The 20601-nt window shown below is 48.3% G+C and overlaps 1 long non-coding RNA gene across 1 annotated transcript; it reads right to left on the bottom strand.

Annotated features, from left to right (window-relative positions):
• Positions 1-8642: 8642 nt before the first annotated feature.
• LOC134472901 (uncharacterized) lies at positions 8643-19478 on the bottom strand. Its single transcript, XR_010042916.1, has 3 exons — positions 19226-19478; positions 14048-14151; positions 8643-11281 (listed from the first exon to the last, which is right to left on the bottom strand). It is a non-coding gene; the product is annotated as an uncharacterized LOC134472901 (long non-coding RNA).
• Between the last annotated feature and the right edge of the window lie 1123 nt (positions 19479-20601).

The following is a 20601-nucleotide window of genomic DNA, read 5'->3' as shown; positions in this document are numbered from 1 at the left end:
CTGCCATAAGCACTATTTGTAACCCACTGAATCACCTACCAAATAACAGAAACGAAACTCTCTCTAAGTCATTGGTTAAAATTGCAGATCAGTAAACATGGAGACAGTTTTACTGTTTCATCTCATTCGATGTTTTGTGAAAATAGCAGTCACTAATCTCAAACTGAAAGTATTTTTAAATAAGGAAATAAAATCTCCCTCATGCATCTGATCTTCTTGGCGTGTAAGACAATGAAAAGAAAGATTCAGGCAAAAGGTACCAATAAACTACGTGCGAAATCTATGTGTAGTATAGATCTCTAACCTGGCATCTGGCTTCATTCACTCGAAAACTATGTGCTTTGAGACACAGCAGGGAAAAGCCTTTTCCCATAGAGCCTCCACCTGGCTGGGCTGCTCGGGGAGGATAACTTACCTCTCAACTAATCATTATGCAAGGGGTTTCCTGAGAGCAGGGGAACTGCACTGTGGGGCAGAGGGCAGAGAAATCAATTCTAGTTGTGCAGCCCCCAGCAAAGCATTCTTGGAGCTGGCATTTGTGCTGATTGGGCATGAGTAGATTTTAACCATGGGAGACAGTATTACAAAATGGAGCACAGTTAGGCACGGTGGTACAGGCCTGTAATCCCAGCACTTGGGAGGCTGAGGCAGGAGGATCACTATGAGTTCAAGGCCAGCCGGGGCTACGTAGAGAGATTTTGTCTGCAACACACAAAACAAAAGAAAGCAAAATGGAGGACAGAATAAAATATGACCGGAGGACACCATGAGGGTGCTGACCCTGCAAGACCTCGTCCTCAAGTGCACGCTCTTCCCGAGGCCCAGTTGCTCCACTTACCGGAGGTGCGCGGCCTGCTTCTCCTTCCCTGCCTACCCTGTCCAGCGCCCTCACTGCCCCCTCCTGGCTCTTCCATCTGCATCTTCCAAGGCTGGTTTTCCAGCCATCCACTCTGGGTACCAACACACTTCCGGCGAGATCTATTTTTGGTTATTCCTGCTTCAATGAAGCAGCAAAAGTTTGTACATCAGAATTTGAGATTTTAAAGTTCCGATGTACACAATGCATGTGACTGCATGTCCCACCCGGCCACTGAGAGCTGCCCTGCCTCCGCTGTATTCTCCCTGGGGTTCTTTTCCCGCCCAGAACCCTAGTGTCTGGCACCTGCCCTCTCTGAATCTGTCTGGGGCCCGCACTGCGAATGGTTAGAAAAAAGCAGCCAAGACGGTACAGGGGGTGCAGGGGTCTCAGAGGGCACCACGCACGCTGCTGGTGGGACTCGGTCCTGCCACGCGGAAGCACAGCAGCCACACGGGCACCACAGACCACGGCTGTGGGCGTCTCCACCAGCCGCCAGTGCCGGGGTCCCAGCCCACCTCGTGGCTGCAGTCTCGGGTCAAGGCTGCGGAGCCGAGCCCAGTCACGCTGCGCCCTTTGGGGCGGTCTCAGGCCCACCGTGGCTGACTTGCTTCATGGGGTAGATAAGGAAGGAAGATTCTGGTCCACGCAGGTGGGGTGCTGCTGAGTCAAACCCCAAAGCCACCGAGCATTGACTCTGGGACCCAGCGGTGAGGACAGAGTGGGAAGACACGGAGGACATGGTCAGTGGAAACCTAAAAATTAGCAGAAGCAGAGCCAGTCATGCTGGTGGTGCTTGGAGGCTACAGGCAAAAGGATCGCCACAAGTTCAAAGCCAGCCTGGGCTCCATAGCCAGACCTGGTCTAAAGAATAAGAAGTGAATAAATAAATAAGTAAAAACTCAGTGGAAGCTAAGGGTTGTCCTAAGGGGATGGGCGGGCTGCGCTCAAGCGAGATGCGCAGGGGAAGGAGAGGCACCGAGCCTGGCCACACTTCAGGCAACACAGGTAGGGGCCCCGTGACCCCCAAACCATGTGAAGAGGCCTTTCTGGGGAGGTCATCACTGGGTGCTGCCCTGGTCCAGCAACAGCACAGGGTGTCCGGCACGCCCCAATGGCACAGCCTGCCACAGCTCCAGGCTGCGTGGTGGACACAGAGGGCACCGCGATTGGCCCAGGGTCAGATGAACAGGACCCCAGGATGTGAAACCGAGCCCCAGAAAATTTCATCAGGAGTGCGGTAAAGAGGAACTCTGTAAGGTGGCCACCTGCACAGTGCAGGTTCACAGAAAACTTCTGGGATTCCAGGCATGTGCAACACCATGTTTTCTTTGTCCATTCATTTGTTGATGGACATACAGGCCGCTTCTCAGATCTGACTGTAGTGAGTTGTGTCGCTATAAATATGGGCATGCATGGGTCACTATGTGGTGTCTTTAACTCTTTCGAGAAGAGCTATGTCAAATGGCATTTCTAGCTTTAGGTTACGAGAAATGCCCATGCACCTTCACCAGTACACTTCCCACCTGCAGCATAGAGGTCCTCTTCCCCACAATGTAATTGTGACAACTTCAGCCCCTGGGAAGACAGATATCTGCTCCTTCAGTACCATCTCTAGTGGGACGAAAATAAGGGCTGTGACCTCAGAGGAATCAGAGTGCCGCCTCCTGGAACCGGTCCCGTGCTCAAGGAGGGAAAACGTCACTGAGACCACAGGAAGCTCCCACCAGAGCCCCAGCTGACGGCCCTGGCAGGTGAGGCCCCACGGAGGTGAGGGTGAGGCTCAGGTGACCCTGTCCCACCCACCAGACACCCACCACTGCCTCCCAGGGTGACCCCAGGGAAGAGCCACCTAGCAGAACTCACTCATCCCCGGGTCTTGAGAGGAAAATAAAATCATTTCTCTTGTTTCCAGCTGCTAAGTTTGGAAGGAATTTGATGCGTGATAATGGAAACCTGAAAACTGCAACTAATGGCTTTTTAAATCCTTAAAGATGCCACGAGAATTAAGGTGACAGTAGAAACCACAGTTTGTCATAACCTTGGGCTTGTGTTTTGTTCCATTTTGTTTCACTTGGCAGTACTAGGGATTGAACCCAGGGCCTCCGCACTGAGCTACTTTTCCCTTTAACTTTTATTTTGAGACAGAGTCCCACTAGGTTTCTGAACTGTTCAGGCTAACCCTAAATTGGCAGTCCCCGTGCGTCAGCCTCCAGAGTGCTGGGATTACAGATGTATGTCACCACACCAGAGCTGAATTTCCTTAAGTGATATCTTTCTTTCAAGTAAAGCTTTCGAAGGCACTGTCTCTCCTCTTTCACCTAAAATTTTTGTGAAATATGTGGCAGTGTATACACAGAGCCCTGAGCCCACCCAGCAATCCCCCTCGTTCAGAGCGGTCCAGGGGAGAGTCCCAGGCCTCGACAAGACCCCCTTTCTGTGTATCAGGCGGGGGTAATCCTGCTGTTCTAGAAATGCTCCAGGGTATGGTTAGGGAAGAAGTGGACCTTCCTCACACTCAGGCCACAGAACCAAAGTGAGCACTGGGGACCTTCGGAGACCAGCTCCCCACAGGAGCGCATTCGCTGCGCCCCACAGTCAGAGACCCTAACACTTAAAAGCAGGCCCCTGCAGTTCTCGGCCCTCCACGCTGCAAATCTCCACCCGATGTCCATGCTTACCTTCCTCTGGCCAGTTCTTGCCTCCCCACAAAGGAAAGAAGGGGCTTTGGTAGCAGTGGGCGCCTAGGGTCCCCCCAGCCTCTCTATCAGCCCCAGACCGTGCACCCCTCCTCAGTGACAGAGGTGCAGACTCAGACACTCTAGCCCCAATGTTTATGCCCTGGGGTTTTCGGGGTTCCCTGCCATGCGTGGAATCCCCCACACACACACTGAAATTCCTCCAGAGGCTGAAACTCTCCTGAGAACGAATCCGCACTGCCCCCCCCCCCGGGTTGCATCCTCCATTGCCTGTGGTTTCAGAGGCATCGCTGAGATTTCTGATTTCCTCTTTAGGGTCGCCTGGTCCTCCTATGCCTCTGTGAGCAGCACTTTCCTACTCCACGGACTATGCCGGAGGCAGGTCAGGGCATTGGGTCCCGTCCTGAGCCGGGGTGAGCGCACCTGACCTTGATCCCTCTCCCAAATCAGCTCATGTTCCCAGGGGCTGCAGCTAGGACTCACATTTCTCTTCGAGGAGCACAGTTCCATCCACAACACCCAGTCTTATCATCCACCACCCCCAGGCACAGCCTTGACCTGTGAACCTAACCCTACAGCATGTGCAGTATCATAAACCCGCATTCGGGGCCCCAAAACTGGGTCCCTGGCGCAGGCCTTGAAGTTTCACAAGGGTGTGAAACATCCTGGCTGCTTGGGGCACCGTCGTTTGCAGGCCCTGGCCTGGACCCACTGGCATTTTTAGGGTGACTATGCACACCTTGGTGGGGTCCTCCTCTCTGCTGTAACTGTAACCCTCAGATAATGAGATCACTCCAAGAAGTGACTGGTTGAGGTGGCTGCTGTTTCCGATTCCTGTGTCCAGGCCCTGTGTGCAGAGGGTGATGGAGAGCAGATCTCACTCAGTTGTGGAACAGATCTGTAACCCTAACAGTGACCCAACAATGGAGCTCTGGAAGGGAGACCCAGCTACAGGGCCGTGCAGCCTGACCACAAGGGCTCACTTCAGGACCAAGGGCACTGCCACAGAGGCCTTCAATCAGAGTGGACAGAGGATAACACATGGCCAGTGCTCAATAAACAAAACCGGAAGTGATGGCAGGGCGAGGCTCCTCGGGGAGCTCTCCCTAGTCCGGGGTCCAGGAACCTCTGTCCCCTTCCAATGCTCGTAGAACCATTTCATGTTTCTGCAGGTCCGTGCTGATACGAGGTACCGCCACTCTCCCTTTGCAGCTGAGGAGAGGAAAGCCCATTCTGCTTTACCGGCATGATAGAGATCACACAGCTCCAGGCACGGAGGCAGGATCCACTCCTAATCTTCCCGGCTGTAAAGTCAAGCTTTCATCTCAAAGCACCCGGACAGCTAAAAATCTTCCAGAGATTAAGTAGTGCAAGGCTGGTAATTTCCAGGGCCACCAAACCTAAGGGACTGGCGGTGCATACTGACCCCGGACTGTGGTAGAGGCCAGGGACTGGGGCACGGAGGAAAGAATCTGATCCCTGACAAACTTCATTCATGAAAGCAGTGCACAGATGCAAGCCTGGAGCCGCCGGTTTTGCTCTGAGAGCCGCCTGGAACCGTGGAATGGAGATGAGCTCGGGGTGATTGGGAAACCTGCAATTTTCTTTGTTCCCAAAATGACCAGTTGAAACCCTGTGGGAGGCAAGATAGACACCGGAACAGTAAAGAAAAAGGGGGGGGGGGAGGCTCTTCTGAATGACCAAGCTGTGGGGCACAGAGGAGCTGCAGGAGCAGGGGTGTCGTAAGTGAAATGACCCCAGCACAGCCTCCCTCAGAGAGCTGGAGAATGGTCCCTGCATCCCCCAGGAGCAGAGATCACAGAGCAGGGTGCACAGGAGAGGCACTCAGAGTGACACCATCAACCATGGGTCTCAAAGGTAGCTCCCAGCACAGGGACACTGTCCAGTCCAGGGACCTCGCCTGACCCACACAGCCTCCAGCCCCATTCCTAGCCCACTGAACTGAGCATGCAGGGCTGGATTTTACCGAGGCTGCAGGTGGATCTGCTGACTAAGGTCTGCAAACCATTGCTCGGTGGAAGAGGATTTCATCCCTTACAGCTACCATTCCCCAGAGAGAAGAGAGACACAAAAACACAAAGTAGAGTGTCACCATTCTGGGAAAGCTAGGGAAAATGATTCATTCCTTCAATATTCACCAAAAGGAAACATCACAAAAGAAGCCCAGCAAATAGTTCATGGAAGAGCCAGGCCACCACCACACCTAGCAGCTGTACAAGCCATACTTGCTGACAGTTCAGTTTGTTAACCAAAACCAACAGCATTCTCTTTAAATAATTAAAAATAAGATTTAAAGTTAGTGAAACGTACGGCGTCAGCAGCAAATTTGGCTGAAAACAACATATGTCTGAGATAAATTCAGTGTTCCCATCAGTCATGCACTTTAAAGAAAAAATTAAAATTTAAAAAGTCCAGAGTCCAAGCCTGGCATGGGAGTATATCCCTATAATCTCAGCACTCGAATCCAGGAGGCTGAGGCAGGAGGATCACTGTCACTTTGAAGCCAGCCTGGGTTACATAGTATATTCAAGGCCAGCCTGACATAGCGAGACACTGTCTCAAAAAAACAAACCACAAACCCCCCCCAAAAAAGAAAGAAAGGGTCCAGAGTCCAAGCTGAACTTAGTGATGCCTGCCTATAATCCCAGCACTCAGACACAGTAGAACCACTGTGAATTTGAGGTCAATTTGGGCTACCTAGTAAGTTCAAGACCAGCCTGAACTACACAGCAACACTTTGGCTCCAAAAAACAGAACAAAACAAACAAAGAGTCCAGAAGCCTGGGAAGCCATGACATGTAAGACACCAATTTCCTAACGCAAGAAGTTAATTATTGAAGCCCTTAGGAGCTTGTTTGGAAGGTGACAACCTCTATCGCCACTAACCCGCTGGTGACACACATACTGATGAGTTGAAAACTGGACCAGTGACCGTGGCATCACCTCGGGACTGACCCATCTGAACCATGACATCACGTGTCCCCACTGCAGTGCGTTCGTTTTCCCTGTAGGTGTCTCACCAAATATCATGAGTGTCCACGTCATTAGCGTACAGACTGCAGCTCCAGACCTCTGCTTTCCTTCACAAACTGCAGCCTCAAAACAGGAAGGAGTATGCTGGCACAGAGCCTGTGTTGGAGAAGACGCCCGAGCCATTCGCCAGCCGTCCTTGGAAGACAGCACCACACGGATGGCTCTAAGCGAGGGCTTGAAGCCCACTTCTGACATGGGAGACATCAGGGAGCTGGAGGGCTGCTCTGCACGGGAAGCTGAAACAGAGCCACAGAGTCCAGCCCTGAGCCACAGGGTGCAGTCTGCTGCGTGCCCCCTCAGACCCTCACCCTGGGAGCTCCCAGTGCTCCCCAAAGCCATGCAGCCCAGAGCAGACCCCAACAGGCAGGTGCTGCTGGGCTCCCGAAGTTCCCCTCCTCCGGCTCCCTTTCCCAACCTTGCTATATTCAGAGACACCTAATTATATCACCATATGCTTTGAAAAAGAACATTTCTTTCACTGCATTTAAACACGCAGATGGTGAAATATTTACCAGTGCTGCTTCTGGAGGAGGAGGAAGCCATGTGGTGTATGACACAGGCGAAGGCCTTCGAGGTGAACTTCTGAATAGACTGATTCGTAATTTTCTTGACATATTTTTTGCATGTTGGATTAATTAATCGGTGTCGTGAGACTATGTCATTTCCTATCAAGATGTGAGTGTACATAGGTTAATTTAGCAGTGGATATCATTTTAATTGGATTTGAAATGGGATGCGGCTCTCTAAGGCTCCTCAGCTGGTCAGGGTAGGGAGAAGTATTAATTAGCGCTCTTCAGAACGCAAACTCACTGTCTAAACGTGCTGTGGCCCTCTGGAGTTCATGGAGCTGGGAGCCCTTCCCTTTTGGGCCCAGCTCAGGCTCCGGGATCCCAGGCTACAAAAGAGGAGCTGAAAGTGAGATGCACCGTGGTGTTTAAAGGATGCTGTCACAGGCCTCCTGTGACTGAGTTTTAAATGCACAGACTGCAAATGCACTTGTAAGGTCAGGAAAAATTTGACTTCATGTTTCTTTGTGTCTTTTTCGTTTTCATTAGTCCACATTTGTAGTGCATAAAGATGACATGTATCGTGGGGAGCTGGTGCACAGACACCTTGATTTTTTTAAGACAAATGGCGTGGAATTTATTGTGCCTGGGTGCAGGCAGACAGAGGGTGGAAAGGCCGTCTATAGGGAGAAAGAGAAGTGGGCTTTTTTATGTTGCTTGAAAGAAGGCAAGGGTCAGGAGGCTGGACGACCTCAGTGAGCATCCGTGACCGTCACCTCTAAAGGCTGGGGACGTCTGGGGTAAATGTGCGGCTGCCTTCGGGCATCTCAGTGCTTGGAAGGTCCCACGCTCCATCTTAGCACTTTTCATGGTATCTGGTCCTTGCCGAGGGTACCGATGCTGACCTGGGTTTTCTCCGAGGACCCTGCTGCTGACCAGCAGCTAAGGTGCTGGGGAAATGAGGTCTGAGTCAGACTGACAGGCAGGTACACCGAGTTCGTGAATGGATTCTGGGGAAAGACAGAGGTGCAGATCAGGAAAAGTCAGAAGGGAAAAGGACAGGGGTAGGAGTGAGGAGCAGCTCCTGGGGGCAGGGGGGCCCACACGGGTCGCCTGGATTCTTTCCATCCATGACCCTTTGCCTCCCTCTCACTGCTTCCAGCTCTCAGTCCCTTTCCCCTCCACAAAAGCTCTACTTTTGTGTTTGTTCTTCAGTTAAAGACATCAGGTCAGGAGGAGCCAGCCCGGGGAAGGAGAGAGCAGCCTCCCCACCCACTACAAGCCAGCCACCGGCTGCCTCTGCCTCGAGGACCTGAATCGTTTGATTGACTTGGGATGCCTAACGCCTAGCGACCATTTAGAGCTCAACAATGTACTATAATTATTGTAGGTTTCCTATTGCCTTATTGCTGTTTCGATTCATTTTATTGCTCTGTTTCATTCCCTTTAAAATTAAATTTTTTTAAAAAAAAAAAAGACATAACAGTACAGCGAGCCAGGCACGCCATACCCACAGCAGCACAGTTCATAGTAAATGCATCCTGAAAGCAGCCCGTGTATCCAGCAGCAGAAGAACGGATAAGGGAACGCAGAATTTACACCCAGCAGAGCACTGCTCTGCCAAGACCTGTTTCTCGGGTGCCTTAATCTACTGCAGTCAAACAAAAAGCACTGGCTAGTGTCACCAAAGTCATTTAAACAAAGATTCAGCTAAGTGTGTGTGAGAGACACACTTGTCAAAATCCCCATCATGCAGGCTGGGGTCAGAAAATGTGTGCCTCGACTGTGGCCCTTCCGTCAGCTCCCAGTGCAGCTCTGGGCTCCTTAATCCATCCTCAGGGCTCTGCACCTTTATTCACACAACAAGGATCCTGCACTATGATATTAGCGTGGTCCAGGAAGCCTCGTCTAAGAAGCCCAGGTTCATGAAGATGGCAGAGAGGAGAAAACAGTGCAAATGCTGAGCCTGTGATGAGTTCTAGGTGTTATTTTAAACAGAAAATAAATTTATTCTTATTTATTGTAAATATTATAATGTCCTGTAACAGCATTAAGAGGTCACTGGTTAATATTCTAGGATTCTGGGCAAAAGAGGACCACAGGGATTGAAATCAGCATGGGGAAGGAGTAGAGGGAGGTGGGCAGCCGGGGGCAGCTGTCAGGACAGCAGTAACCAGTGCACTACTTCATACAGTGTCCAAAGCTGTAGAAGGACACACCGCATGGAGTGAATTTGTTTAAGGTTTAAAAAGTTTTAATAGGCTCTCACTGTGTAGACCAGGCTGGACTTGAGTTCACAGCCCACCTCCTGCTTCAGCCTCCCATGTGCTAAGAGGTACGTCCTACCATACCCAAGCCTCTATGTAAAATTTTAAAACAGAAAGTTACTTGACAACTTTCCTAATCCCTAAACTATCTGAAGAACTAGGCCCAGAAACTTAGCAGGCATAAGAAAGACCAGTTATTAGTCAAGCCCCACAGTCAGCTCAGGGAGACAAAGCATCACAACCGTTAGACCATGGGTGCCAGGGATTGTGCCATGATATCACCATCAGGGAATGGAGCTTGAGAAACAGACCACAGGATTCCCAACCACCACTGTACCCACTGCCCCACATCCTGAATAGCAACACGTCTACAGTACCCCTCTACACCAAAGAGGACTTTCTACCTCTTGGGCAAACCAGCAACTGGTTCAGTCACAGGTGGGTGCCAAAGACTAGTTAAGCCAAGCCAGGCATGTAGTGCATGCCTGAAGTCTCAGCAACTGGGAAGCCGAGGCAGGAGCACTTCTGCAAGTTCAAAACCAGCCTGGACTACATAGTAAGACCTCAAAGAGAAAAAAAGATTAGCTAAGCCTAGATCACGTATCCATAGCTGCAAGGGACACTGGAAAGATGAATGTTGCCTTCAGCTTTATAATGATAAGCACATGCTGCCTCCCTCTAAAATCATTAATAGGTGGAAAATTATCTTGAATACAGAGATGAGTTCCAATACTAGGGATCAAAATATAAACTGACAGGGAACACAAAATAAAGGTCAGGGCCAGAGCCAAATGAATACTCGTTGAATTGCTTTTATAATAAAGATGGAGCAAAGCCTTTCAGAGAAGCAGCAACTGGTGAATCGCTTTATCAGTAGGTAATTTCCTAGAATCCCAGCATTCTAGAGGACTGCAAGTCTGACACCAACAACTTATAAGGCCCGGCCTCAAAACAAAAAATATTTTAAAAATCTGAGATATAGCTTAGTGTGAAGGCCCTGGATACCATCAAAAATCAATAGCCTTGAATCTCTCAATGAGGAGAAAAAAAAATCAATAGCCTTCCTGTACACAAACAACAAACTCACTGAGAAAGAAATTAGGGAAGTGACACCTTTTAAAATAACATCCCCCCAATAATGAAACACCTAGGAATCAATTTAGCAAAAAATATAGAAGACCTCTAAGTTGAAAACTACAGTACTCTGTGTTGGGCGCAGGCGCTCAACATACCATACCCCACCCGGGACTAAGGACCACGCCAGCTTCCGCAATGCGCTGCGTCCCTCTTTAAATTAGCCAACCCATGCGCACTTCGTGCTCACTCCGTACTCTGTGGCAACTCCTGATTGGCCACAGCTGGACATGGTAGCCGGAGCCTGCATCCCATTCCCGCCCTGCTTCCTTGTGGCAGCCTGTGATTGGTCACGGCCAAATATATAAACCAGAGCCCGCGTAAATAAACTAGCAGTTAACTGTTGTCCACAAAAGCGTCTCCTGTCTCCTGTTTCATTGGAGCTGCGCCGGTCACTCTGTAAAAGGAGATTGAAGAGGATACCAGAAAATGAAAAGAGGTTCCTTCTTCCTGGGTAGGAAGAACCAACATCGTGAAAATGGCCATACTCCCAAAATTGTTACACAAATTTGATGCAATCTCTATCAAAATTCTAATCACGTATCTTGCAGAATTAGAGAAAACAATCCTACAGAGCACAATGTATGTACCATTGTTGCCCCCAATTGACATGTTTGGAAATTTTCTGTAGTTTTCTTCTTCTTCAGTGTGCTTTGAAATTTTGTTGCAGTCTTCTTCCTTCTATTCTTTTTCTTCTCTTCCTCCTCCTTCTCCTTCTTTTCTTCCTCCTCCTCCTCTTCCGCTTCTTCTTCGTATCTTTTTATCCTTGAAATAAAATGGATTTGGAAAAAAAGGTAAACAATCCTAAAATTCATTTGGAACCAGGAGACCTCGAATAGCAAAAGCAATTCTGGGCAACAAAGGCAAGGCGGGGGCATCACAATCCTTCATTTGAAATTATAAACAGAGCTATTGTGATTAAAACAGCATGGTACTGCCAAAAAGAAGAAGGCCCCAGGATCAATGGAACAGACTAGTATTGGAGGCTATGAATTCATACACCCAGGACAGTGGCAGGTTTGGAGCAGCTGGGTCTCTGCCCCTCCCAAGGCACTGCCCTCCCAGCCCCCATCACACTGTACTCAATGTGCTTCTGTTTCTCATTTTATCCTTCCCTGCACCCCTCATACAGGCAGTTGGGGATCTTAGCCAGGTCCCTGACAGATGAGAAGATGCAAAAATAATTCTAGACACACTCAGCCACCTTATCTCTGACTAAGGGGGTCAAACACATGCACTGGAAGAAACACAGCTTCTTCAATAAATGGTGCTGAGAAAACTGGCTTTGCACATGCTGAAGATTAAAATTAGAACCACATATTTTGCCACATACTAAATTAAAATCAAAACAGATAGACCTAAATATTACAGCCAAACACTAAACCTGCTAGGAGAGAGAATAGGTAAACGCTCTTGAAGGCATCGGTACAGCCAAAGACTTTATGAGCAAGACCTCAGTCGTATGGAAAACATTTTTAAGAAATCCACAACTGGGATCTCCTCTTATTAAAAAGCTTTTGCACAGGAAAAGAAATCACCAACAGAGTGAAGAGACAACCCAGAATGGGAAAACTTTTGCCAGCTCTTCCTCAGACAGAGAACAAATATCGTGTGTGTGTGTGTGTAAACATACTCCCAAAATTTAAAGACCCAATCCAAAAATGAGCATCTAAAATAAATACATGATTCTTGGGTATAGAAGTAGAAATGACAAATAAATATATGCAAAAATGTTTAATGGAAGATTTGCGCCTGTATTGTTTGAACAATTGAATGCAGATGTTTTGTGCACTGGATGAATAATTTGGGGGTGACAATGCATAATATACATACCATTTTTGCCCCCTGATTGATGTGTCATGAAATTTTGTTTTAATTTTTCTTTCTTTCTTTTGTTTTTTCTCCTTGAAATGAAATGAATTTAGAAAAAGAAAGAAAGAGAGGTCAGCCAGTGACAACTCCTGGCTGTGAGGAAACTCATCTCCACATCTGGGAGATAGCATGGTACCACCACTGTGGAAATGAATGTGGAGAGTTCTCAAAAAGCTAGGACTGGAGATCCCATTTGACCCAGCTATTCTTTTTCCTGGTATCTTCCTAAAGGAAGTAAAATCATCACACCACAGTGGTATATGCACAGCTAGGTTTACAGGTAATAGCTAATCTTGGAAACTGCCCAAATACCTTTCAACTGATGAATGGATAGAGAAGATGGGATTTTTCATGCAGTGGAATACTACTCAGCCATCAAGGATAAACGAGACATGTCTAGCTAAATGGATGCACCTTGAGACCATACTTTTAAGTGAAATAAATCAGACACACACTTAACTATCACACTGTTTTCTAATGTGAGAAACTGGAAGTGTAAATAAGGACCAAAATGTATATTATCAGGAACCCAGCCAAGAATCCCGACTGTCGATATCAAGAACCTGGCCAAGAGTCACAATTGTCAGTCTCAAGAATGTTTCGAGAAAAGAAAAAAACAGAGACAAGTACCATATTCCAACAATGGCTGGGAAATCAGTGTCTCTGGATCCCACCTCTTTCACGCCCAAAATAGCCACTATTTATTTGGTCTATACAGTGATAGGTGGAGCTAGCGAAGGATTACAGTCCGCCCAAAATCTCCAACTCCAGGGTGTGGATAATCAGACATAAGTCTGAAGTAGCTTGTCCTTGAGTATAATCGCCAGAAGACTTAAGAAGGCGTTGATGATCCCACGCTCAAAAGATCGACTGGAAATCCCAGATGGGCAGTGTCAACAACCCCAAGCCTTCCTTTCATCCCACAACCAGTCACTGTGAATTTGTGGTCCCCAACGATACATGTTGGAAAATGGGAAGAAATATTCAAACGGGAAGGGGTACAGGGGTGCAGGGGAGGGTAAGGAAAAATGGAAACAGTTTCCAAACATATGAAGGGGAGGAGGGTTGAAGGCAGGGGGGAGAAAGAGGAGAAGTAAGATGCGTCATGGGCAACTTCCTTGCGGCAAAGGTGATCATTACGTATCTCTAAAACGTGACAAAAAAAAAAAGAATTGCTAAAAAGACTAAAAAGTCATGCGCAGAGAGAGAGCCACGCTGCTCTAGAATCCTCCATCTCAAGCCACACTCAGTGGCAGAGACGGTGGGAGGCGAAGGTTTACTGTTCATGTCTTCCATGCTTGTAAGGTGTTCTGTTCTGCCATAAACCCAACAATTTACCAAAGCACTGATGATAATTCCCAAAGCACCTAATATAAAAGCCCGATTTTAACACCACAAAATAAAAGCAGCATTTCCAGAGTTAACTGCATGCATCCGGCCCCACCATATCCTGGCTGTGATGTTTCCCATCTGTGTTCTGATGATTTCAGGAGATTAAAAAGCTCCACAGGTGATTTTACTGTGAACTTCACAGCTTATTAAATTAAAATACAGAGACCTGATAATATGTCTTTATCTCCCATTTGCCCTGCAGGAAAATCCTGTAGAAAAAAATTAGGAGTTTGAAAAATGTGTTTCACCGGGTGTGACGGCACACACCTGTAATCCCTTCACTCGGGAGGCTGAGGCAGGAGGATCACAGTGAGGTCCAGGCCAGCGTTCCATAGTGAGTTTAAGGCCACCCTGAATCGCATATGAAGAACCTGTCTCAAAAAATACATAAATAAATAAATAAAATATAAAAGAGCTCATTCAAGATTAACATTCTGTCATAAACTATAGGTAGTTTATACTGTACAGGAATATTGTTTGCACACAATGTCTTTACCGTAGCATTTTAAATAATTTTACTTATCGACTTGAAGCGCGAAGTGCCTAACACTACTTTCTGGATGAAAATTTCCAGAAGGAAAACTGAATAGCTGCTATTCGGCCAGCAGGTGGCGCCAGACCCCCAAAAATCTGGTGCGGCGGCGGAAGGCGCCCGCCACGCTGGGAGTTGTTCTTCTGCTCGGCTTTCTCTCCGCAGACTTTGCGGGTTTCGGCACCTGCTGGAACCGCCCTGCGGCGCAGGTAAGCACTGCCCCGTGCGTGCAGAACAGGGTAGCGTGAAAATCTTACCTGCTCTCGCACTGTTTCATTTTAAAGTCAAAACAACATTGCAAAAATGTATCCAAAGCTGGACGTGGCGGGGCACGCCTGCCATCCCAGCACTTGAGAGGCTGAGGCAGGAGATCGCCAAATTTGAGGCCAGCATGGACTACATTGCCAAACTCTGTGGAGGTATTTCGGACGCATTCTGAGGGCCCTGCATAGCGCTGCTGCTCACGGAGTTTCGCCCCCAGGGGGGACCCAATCTCCTTCCATCCACTCAGGGTGGACTAAGTCAGAAATGGTCATAAAAATAGAAACGTTATCATTTGCTTCCATTTACTCAGTTCTGCTAGGACACGTTCGCGCGTGGATCACAGCTTACTCCCTTTCGCGGTCCTCTCCCTCCCTCCGCATCTGAGAAAGTTCTAACTCCATGCCTCCTATTATCCGCCCTTTAGATTGCTGTCTTTATAGTTTGGTTTCTCATGTAAGAGAGGCCCATGATACTTGAACTTGGGCATCTGATGTGCTTCACTTAGCATTGTGGTCCTAAGGTGCATCCATTTCCTACCAGCGACTCAGGTTTACCCTTCTTTTAGGGAAGAGCGATGCTCCTTGGTGTGTAAATACTCCTCTGAGTGTCTGTGTGTTCATGACTTGGTGTGAGGAGAAGGGTGACCTTGGCACCTGCAGGGTAAGGGCTAGTGGCCTAAATGGGTTTCTTTCTCTCCCCGCTCAGGTCTGATTGGCAGAGGCAACCACTAAGGGCGTGACCTGGAAATGTTTCTCTCTGTCTCTGTCTCTGTCTCTGTCTCTGTCTCTGTCTCTGTCTCCTCTGTCTCCTCTCTCTCTCTCTCTCTCTCTCTCTCTCTCTCTCTCTCTCTCTCCCTACTCAAGTCTGATTGGAAGAGGCAGCCAGTAGGGGCGTGGCCTGGAAAGGTTTGTCTCCCTCCCTGCTCAGGTCTGATTGGAAGAGGCAGCCCCTGAGGACGTGGCCTGGAAGGGTTTATCTACCTCCTGGGTCCTCTCTGCTCTCTGCTTCCTGTGCCTCATGGTGTGAACCTCTGTGCTTGTTGGTCGGCTCTGCAGTGCCCGCCCTGCCTTGGGGCTGCTGAGTATGAGCTGATTGTAAACCAAAACAGACCACCCCTCTTTGAACTTACAGGTGTTGGGTATTTTTTCCCAGCCAGGGGGAAAGTAACTCAAACATAAGGCAATTTTGTCTCTGTTTTCACTAGATCCTCGGTGCCTAGAATAACAAGTGGAATGTACTGTGAATTCAGTAAACATTTATTAAATAAATAAAAGGTTCAAATAATGTCTCCTGCATGGGTAAACATGAAATTGAGTTCTGATTTTAAAACTATTAAGTAAGTGGCACAAAACTCTGGGGTGATGTTGATTTTACTGAAGATTGTGTATGTAAAATAGAGAATGGATTTATTCTGATGCTCTTCATTAGCAATTGCTCCACTTCACAGGTAAAATGCAAATTTAAATTACATGGAGAATCCTGAAGTCTTAGAACAATGGGACCTGGGAAGCACTGCTGCAGAAGGTGGAGGGGCACCTGGCAAAAAGCCCAAGTCTGGCCAGGTGAAGAAGGTACCTAGGAGGAGGGGAAGCCCATCAGACGAGCTGTAGTGTGGACCAAGTTTACACGTGCCTTCTCCCCCACAGGGCAGTACGTGGAAGCCTGACTTGGTGTGGTCATACAGATGTGGTGGACCCTGTAACAAGTGTTCTGATGGGAGATGTCTAGGTCATGATAACTCCAACATCAGGAACAGATTAACACTGCCTTTGGGAATGGGTCGGGCCTGCAGACCAGCAAGAGATGTAAAGTGATGAGCTTGACTCCTCTCCCTTCCCATCATGAGGTCACTCTGCCCCTCTTTCCCATGCTTCTGGCCTGATGCTACCCACCCACTGTAACCCAGTCAAACGGTCCTCCTGACCCGAGGCTGAGCTGACCCTAAGCTTCTCAGTCTCCAAATGTGAGTTAAATGCATCTCTTCTGTATAAAGTGCTCAGTCTCAGACATTTTGTTATAGTAACACAGAACAATTAGGGGAATTGACCAAGTAAGCAAACATATTAAGGATAAGGTGGAGCTGGGATTCTCACTGTCAGAGAAGAGGGTCACAAATATGGAAAAAGACAAAACCAGGATGCATCCCATGGTGCTGGATAAAAATTAAGGATACAGTGAGACCCTGTCCCCAAAATAGTAATAATAATAACTCAAACATTTTGGTTTTCAAGATACCTCCCAAAAGCCAAGAAGATATTTCCTTCTCTTCTTCAAATAAAAGGTCCAGCAAGATGGCACCTCATTCATCTTCCAGGGCCTCCCAGAATCTCACCTTCTATTTTCCTTATCAATACTCAGCAGCATAGCCTGTCCTGAAGCCTAGCTCCAAGCCATGCACCAGCTCTTTGGGGATGTGGACAACATAAAGGTCCTCACTTGGAAGACAGCTAGCCCTTATGGGTGGTGGGGAAGGGCGATTACCCTGCTCCCAAGCAGTTCCCCAGAGGATTGCTTCTTGGCCCAAAGGACTCTGATGGTCAGGATTTGCTCCATGGCAAGGAGAATTCACAGACCCCCTCTGTGTGCACCCCGTGACTGCCATGTTCATCCTGTGACCCTCTCCTCTTCAGTTTGCTGAGTTCCACCTCCTCCTAGTGCTGAGTGAAGCTGCGTCTCTAAATAGGGCCAGAGGCTCTGCCCAAATTTGGAGAAACATTTAAGAATTAGTCAAAACTGAAAGCTTTGGCTCCAACTCAAGATGAGAAGGATAAACAAACCCTGCCCAAATGGAATCTAGTTTTGATGTGTTTTCCTCCCTAATTAGAGCCAAATGTCTGAATATTTCCCAAATTGCCCTGCTGACATCCACTGCATTATTTTGCCTTGCAAAAGCAAATGAACCAAAATTTACACTGTTAATCAATTTATTTGAATGCATTTTGGGTTTTCAGTTTATTTACTATGGATGTCATGAATCTTCACCCAATGAGCTCTGTGATTGGTGACCTTATTGATATATCTGTTTCCAGGGCCACTCGAGGGGCCTTGGAAGCCACCAATAGTGGAAATGGCATCACATACAGGTTTCTCTGGATGTGTTTCTCTCCATCGTGAATACAGTGGAGACAGGGAAAAGGACTCCAGGATATTAGGGATTAACGCATCCGTAGTGGGTAAAATCTCCCTACAGATCGTATTAAAAACTAACACCAGTGCTAACAGTCCCAAACACCTCAGAAGTGCATGTCAAACTCTGCTTTTCCAAAACTTGAGGTGAATAAGCTCTTCCCAGTCTATAAATCAAGAAATGAAGACTAGGAGATGTTAATGGGATTTCTCTACTATTGGAGGAAGGGTCAAACTGGGAGGGGCCTGAATTAAAGCTGATCTTTGACGATCTAAGAAGTCAATCTCTGTGATTATTATGTTTAATAACTCTATTAATGAGGGGTATTGGCAAGTTCAAATGAGTTTTAAATTTTATGAGGCTATGGAATGCCTCAAGAATCATGTCTGTGGAGGCTGGGAATTCCAGAAAATAGGAGCTCAAAAGGTTAATTTATTCTGATAGAGGATGATTAATACAAGGTAAAATTACCTATCTCTAATTAACCGAATCCATTACTGAATTCTTAACAAGAAGGATGTGGGTCTCAAACCTGTCACTCAGAAACGATTCAGCCAAGGAAGTCGGGATGGCACCACCATGGAACCCCAGTCACGGCGTTTGTCAGCCACTAGGAACGCTTAGAACTGTGCTCATATTTGAGCCAGAACCTGAAATTCTACTTTATTTAAATCTATGAGGCTTCAAAGTAATAACACCCTTTAAGATCAATTTAAGTTAAAAAGTCTTTAAACGTTTATTTTTAAGTTATCCCAATCTCCTGTATCCAGAAAGGTCTGATAATAATAATCGCTAAACCATGATTCCCACAGGCCGCATCGCCCTCCAAGCACCGGTCACCTCCTCTCCACCGCCCGCAGGGTCCACAGCAATCTAAGCCATTGACGGTATTTCTGAGGACCGCGAAGCATTCGTGCTGCTTGGCGGAGCTATGAACTCAGAAAAGTGAATGGAAAGAGACCGTATTGTGGGGAGCCCAAGGAGAAGGCTGAAAGCTTCCACCCCATTCCCAGTTGTTTCGTTGTTAGAAGGGAAAGACTCCAAAACTATACCCCGTCTCCCTCCAAAGTGACAACCAAAAAGCAACAGTTTTGGGGTGCTAACTAGGCTGTGCGGCTGGGGCCCCATTAATAGGTTTGGAGCGCTTTCTGGAAGAGACACACAGCGGACAGGCAGCACCGGCTAGTAATCCCAGCACTCAGGCGGCTGAGGCCAGTGTGGGCTATGCAAATCCCAGGTCAACCCGGATTACAGAAGACCCTGCCTCAAGGAGGAGGTGGAGGAAGGGAAGAAGGAGGGGAGAAGGAGGTAAGAGGAGGGGAAGACACAAGCTGGCCCTCACTTTCTCTGCTTTCCAGTAAGAGGACACAGCAGGAAAGGTGCTCTCCACAGACGCCAAATCTCCCAACACCTGGCTGGCCGAATTCCCGTGCCCTGGAACTGTGGGAAACACATCGCAGCCGGGTCCGCACCCCCCACCGCGGTTTTCTAGGACCGCAGCCTGAACTAGACACTCACTGACCACGGCATGCAGAGGAGCAGTTTCACGTTGGGTCCAATACAAAGGAAGACAGACGTCGTGGTTTAGACCTACCACGGCCTCACAGCCTCTGGGCTCGGAAATTGAGCGGATAATGCGGTGGAATGCAGGTTTGCTGCCGGGAGGCGGGGCTTGACCTGAGACAACGGTCTGCCCTGCTGTTTCCTGACCCACCAGGTGAGCGCCTTCAGCTCCGCCACGCCCTCTGCCATGGCCCCTTCGCAACTCCACGCCCCTTCGCTATTCTCACTCCAGGTTCCTTAGGCCACGCCCCTCCCTGCAGGCCACGCCCTCCCTCACCACTGCCTCCGTCACGCCCCCTTTCGACCACGCCCCTTTCCTTCGCCAAGCCCCCTTCTGCCAGTCCGCGCCCTCCCCTCACTACTATCTCGGTCACGCCTCCTTGGACCACGCCCCTGGCCACCACGCCACGCCCCTCGCCTCGCTACTCCTTCGGTGGGAAAGTGACTCAGAATGAAGCGAAGAAGCCTGCAAATGACAGGACGTGTAAGACCAGCAGCAGCCGTGACTCGCGCAAACCCTTGGGGGAAAGGCCCTCCCCACCCGCAGCTCACCCCCTCCTGGAACACCCTGATGCTGCTGCTGAAGGAGGACTGGAAGCGGGTGCAGGGAACCCGAGGAACTGCGCGGGAGTCAGACGCGATGGAGCTTTACCCCGGAGTGAAATTAGCTAGGCTGGCTTCGTGTTTTTAATAACAAAGCAATGAGAACACTGTGGGATGCGAACGAGAAACTGCCTTAAGAGAGTCTACAGAGCGCCACTGGGAACAGTGATTGGCGGGGGAAAAAACATTAGAGTATTAACACCCACCCGCAGAGTCTACTCAAAATCGGTCGCGCTAACACTGCTGGCTTTCCCTCGCCTCGGGAGGGTGCTGGGGAGCCTGGGAGTTAGAAACTGATTACAGCAGGCGAGGAACACAACAGCAGAACAGACAAAGTGGATTCTGAAATGTGGGAATTAGGGAAGGAGGTTTGTTTAAAGATTTTTAAAAATTCATATTTGATTTCATTATATAAATTGAAGACACATATTTACCTCCCTCTTTCCCCAAAAGATGTTTATAAGACCTTGAAGCTTTCAAAGCAGTGTTTTGTATTTTACCTTCTGAGCAAGAGCAGAAACTCACTGCTCACTTTTCCACCCACTGTGTCACTGACAGAAGCTAAACCACAGGATATTATTTCAAGTCAGTGTGTGACCTCTACAGACGTCTCCCCTGTTCTGTTCTAGGTAGCAGTCTCTCACTTGTTACTCCATAATCATTTGGATTTTGGAGGAGAGGAAAAGTGTTATTTTTACAGGGCATGTCTTTCCTTTTTGTGATTAAGAAAAA

This window comes from Cavia porcellus, unplaced genomic scaffold (genome assembly GCF_034190915.1).
Source record: "Cavia porcellus strain 051 isolate PalLab524CR breed Dunkin Hartley unplaced genomic scaffold, mCavPor4.1 scaffold_2, whole genome shotgun sequence".
Taxonomy (NCBI): domain Eukaryota; kingdom Metazoa; phylum Chordata; class Mammalia; order Rodentia; family Caviidae; genus Cavia; species Cavia porcellus.
This window is presented reverse-complemented; position numbering and strand designations above follow the sequence as displayed.